This window comes from Crocuta crocuta, unplaced genomic scaffold (genome assembly GCF_008692635.1).
Source record: "Crocuta crocuta isolate KB4526 unplaced genomic scaffold, BGI_CrCroc_1.0 scaffold299, whole genome shotgun sequence".
NCBI classification, from domain to species: Eukaryota; Metazoa; Chordata; class Mammalia; order Carnivora; family Hyaenidae; genus Crocuta; species Crocuta crocuta.
This window is the reverse complement of record NW_027532747.1, coordinates 9,420,195-9,424,729: the sequence shown is the minus strand read 5'-3', so window position 1 is coordinate 9,424,729 and position 4,535 is coordinate 9,420,195. Positions and strand designations below refer to the sequence as shown.

Here is a 4,535-nt window from a genome sequence, read left to right as displayed (position 1 = left end):
GCCGTCCGGCCTCGGGGCGTCGGGTGGGACCGAGAGCCCCGCGGCCACGGCCAAGGCCGGACTCCGCTTCTGCGCGGAAGGGGGGCCCCGCTGGTGGCTGCGGGACTCCGGGACTCGGCTAAAGTTGGAAGCCCAGACGTCACCGCTCGCTGGAAAACCAGCCGGCACGATCGGCGGCTAAGCGGCGGGGGGCAGAAAGGCGTCTCTACCTGTCAGAACTGGGGCAGAGGGGCTGCGTGGACGCGGCCCCCTCCCCACGCTCCTGTCCCGCCTGAACTTTAGAAGCAATCGCGAGGGGTCCGGGTCCCGCCAGTCTCCGGCACCCGCCGCTCCTCCTGCGCCCCCGCGCGCGTCTTGCGACGCCGACGCCCAGGCGGGCGTGAGGTGGGGGTCGGGGGTCCCCGTAACTCCGCGCGCCAGGGGCCCGACAGCTGACCAGTCAGTCCGCCTAGATCGCGGACCCACCGAGATTTCCCTCCCGTCCCTCAGGCGGGTCCGGGGACGGCGACCTTCGGACCTGCCTTTGTCAAGCCTTGGGGAGGGTCCAGGGCGCAAGGGTTGCGCTGGGGTCTGCGGGATCCTGGGGAGAAGGCACTGCGTGGCGTGCGTGAAGCCCAACTTGTTTGGAACTGGCTTTCAGGAGAAGTCTCTAGTGCCTCGCCTTGTGTCCCCCACCCCCACCTAAGAACCCGAAGTTGCTTCTGGACATTGCTCAGGGCTGCGCTCCGGGAGAAGGTTCCCTCCCAGTGGCGCAGCTGGGCTGGGCGTCTCTCTGGAAGCTTCAGGGGGTTGAATCGGCTTCAGTTCCCGGGGCTCGATTCTTGGGAAAACCTCTTAGAACCTTTCAGGATGTCAAGGTTGACGGGTGCTCCCCACCTCCCACCCCTGGGGCTGCCATTCCCAGGTTTTTGGTTTAAAACTCCCGGGCCTACTTCTGTGATGGACACCCAGCTGCTGCCTGGCCTAGCGCCATGACCTCAGCTCCCAGGGCCTCAGTTCTCTGCTCTGTAAAAGGAGGGATGGGCTGATCCTGTGCAGTTATGGACTGGGGGACAGCTGGAGGTGACTGGCGTTTGTTGGAGGGGGGTGTCACTGTGACATGGAGGGGCCCTTAAACTCTTCTGGATCTGAATGCCTTCTTCCTCCCTCTTGCCCCATCGCTGCCCTTCCCCGGAAATTCTGCCTCTATGCTTTCTCTTGGAAGTGACCTCCGGAAAGACAAATTCCCTCCGGTGGGAAGAATCGGAAATTATGTGGGGGAAGGGACCCCCGAGGGACAAGTATCTACCAGCCCAATATTGCAGGGTGGTGCTAGAAGTTTCCCAGGGCAGAGAGGGTGATGAGGGGCCAGGGCCCTGACCTGTCCAGCTTCCCTTTCCCGACCCCTCCCCAGGAATGACCTCCCCTTATCCAGTCCCGTTTGCTTTTCTTTGTTCATTACTAGACCAGTTACTTAACCTCTTTGTGCCTCAGTTTACTTATCTATAAAATAAAGATAAGTCATAGTAACTATCCTCCCATGGTTGTTTTGAGGATTAAATGAGATAATGCGTCAAGAGTTTTGCACATTGGCCTATAGGGTAAACTCTTAATCGTTATTATTATTACTATTATTACCATTTGTTGATAATAGTAGTTATTATCTCTAGGTACCAGCTATTTCACCTTGGACACGAGACCTAGCCTTGCCTCATCGGTAAATTGGGGGTAATAATAACCCCTACTTCATAGGATTGTTATGAGGTTTGGATGAGTTAATATTTAAGCACCTGCCCACAGGCAGCCGTGGGTTAACGCACCAGCTCAGGCCTGCTCAGAACTGTGCCTGGCACATTCTAAGGAATAGTGGTTTGCTGCGAAAAACATCACTTGATTTAAGAGGACCTTTTGTGTTGGAAGGGTTCTTAAATAGTGTCTCACGGAAACCCATACCTGGTAGGTACTTGCATACCTCCAGGGATGGAGAACTTGCCACCACTGTGGCAGGCCTAAGAAAAGAATTCCTGAACTTGAGTTGCAGGCTGCCTCCAACTTCTTACCATGTCAGACTGTGTTCTGCCCTTGGGAGCCAGGTCCTTGACTCTCAGGTACTACGAGGCAGTTCTTGGGTACACCCCATGCCTCTGCTGTTCCCTGGGCTGCGTATCTACCCGTGTTACAGGAGCAATCATCTGTGACTCTACACGGCCGTGCCACCCCCAGACCCTGCTGACCACTCAGGGCTGGGCTCTGGGTCCTCAGCGGGGACTCTTCTTCCCACGTGGGCTTCCAAAAGTCCCTTCCTTCTCGCTGGCAGGCGATGATGTTCAGACAGCTGGGAGAATGCTTCCCCCTCTCGCACCCCGCCCCCCACTGCCGCCCCGGAGCTAGGAGGCCCCCCTGGAATAGGAGTGTGAGGGCCTTGGCAAGCAAGGTCTGTCTCCTTCTTGTTGCAGATGTCGGCTGGGGAGAGAGAAAAGGCAGACAGGCCGTCCCGTATCCTGGGTGCAGACACTTTTTCTCCTTCGGTTCAACGGATAGTGTCTGCATTAGGTGGGGGCGGGTGCTCAGCATTAAACCAAGCCCCTTCCCACTTGCAGCTGATGTGGGAGACGATGAGCAGAAGGCTGTCTGGTGGGGTAAAGGCCTTGGAACGCTGGGGGCCACCGAGGAGGTGCACACAGAGGTGATCTGACTTGGGTTGGGGTTATATCGCAGACAGACTGTAGCAGAGAAAGCAGAAGCAGAGAACTCTGCTGGGAAGGGAGCTCTTCCTTCAGTAGGCAGGAGGCGAGCTGGTGGCGAGGGTGGCTGGACAGTGGAGACGGGGGAGGCTCTAACCTCTGAACGGATGAGCAGTGAGGAGGGAGGCGGGTGGAGGCTGACCCCGGTGAAGCCATAACCTGCCAAAAGGCCAGACGCCAAACTGTGTGCAGGGGTCACTGAGGACATGTACGCTCAAAGCCCACACTTTTGTATGTTTGATGAAATGAGAGTTGGCTTAAGATTTTATTTGGAAGAGGATTCCACTCTTGGATGGAATCCAATCCCCTAACTTAACGACAAGGGAAAGGAGACCCAGAAGGAGGAAGTGACTTACCCAGGGTCTTACTTGCTAGACGTGGGGCTGGGCCCAAAAATCGGGTCTCCTGAGCCTTGGGCCTTCAAGGGGCAGCCTGTGCAAAGCCAGGGTTTGGGAGAGCCCTGGTTTTCTGCCGTGCGCCCAATATAATGCGGGGGTCCCACTGAGCCCCTTGAGAGGAGTCCCTCATTCACTCCCAGCTCTAAGACTGGGGGCCCTTCCGGGGTGGGGCCCACCCAGAGCAGTGATGAATTTGGGGTCCCAGATACCAGCTTCAGCTCTGCCCACTGACCCCGGCCTCCTTGCTTGCAGGGGCCAATGCTTCTGGGGGGTCCTGCCTGGCACTCAGCTTCCAGACCGGAAGACAGGCTCTGGCCCACAGGCAGCAAAGGGTTACCTACCCAGCTCAGGCCTGCACTTCTGAACCCTGAGAAGCCCAGGTGCCTCCCCTGGGAAGCATGCAGGGGGTGAAGGTCAGGGTCTGCTTGGGACACAGGAGCCTCAGCACATTTGTCCCTGAGGCCCTCCTTCCTGTCTCTCTTACCACTTGATAGGACCTATCCCGGGCCAGGGTCCCTGTTTAGTGATCTTTACTGAGACTGAAAGCAGTAAAAGCTACAAATCCTATAAAGGCACCTGCATTTTAATCCAGGAATAAAAGAGGGAAACCAACCAAAAATAGATATGATGGTTGAAGGGGGGACCCCCGCCCCCCAGGTCCCTCACCGTCCTCTGAGGACTTCCTCGAGTTCTGCTTTATGGACAGGAATGTGAGCTGGCCTGCGGTGCCTCGCAGGAAGGGGCCAGAGCGAAGGGGAGGAAGGAACGCGGATTGGCAACCACAAACCCGGTCCTTCCCATTGCGTCCCAGAGTCCATCTGTGCCTTGGGTGAGGGCCGTCCCCAGTCCATGCCTATCCAGGCCGTGCAAATGAGCAGAACTGGGTAGGCAGCGTTGAGGAGGGAGGGCAGGTTGGGAGGAGAGAAGCGGCTGAGCAGCCTTGGAGGGGGGAGGGGAGGGCCTGCCCCGCCTGCATCAGAAGGAGGGAGGCGAGTCTTGACTGGGAGACGCCGATGGAGAAGGCCTGGCGTAGGAAGAGGGTCCATCCTCGAAGAGCCGCAGCCTGGGGGGAAGCGTCTCAGAAAAGTCCCAGGCTTCCTGTTGGCCCCGCCGGCCTGGCTCTCTGCCCCCTGCCCCGCCCCTGTTCGGGAGTCACCTTCGGAAGGGAGTGAGGGCCCAGGAGTCATCTTGTTCTTGGCAAGATGGCTGAGAGACAGCGAGTGCTGCTCCGGCAGGCAGCCAGCGCTAGAACGTTCGGCTGCATAACTATTGCCCTGAACCTGCCATTTATCCCGGGCCCTGGGGCGGCCAGAGCATGGGTGTTTTCCTCAACACGGGAGCTGGCGATGAAAATCGTGATGTTAATGACTTTTCTAAACTGGAAATCTCCCCTTGATCTTCTCTCACCACCACC

General features: G+C 57.9%; 1 protein-coding gene across 1 annotated transcript in view; it reads left to right on the top strand.

Annotated features, from left to right (window-relative positions):
* Positions 1-4,535, top strand: part of RIN3 (Ras and Rab interactor 3) — a 121,267-nt gene that overhangs the window by 1,014 nt on the left and 115,718 nt on the right. The window lies entirely within an intron of this gene.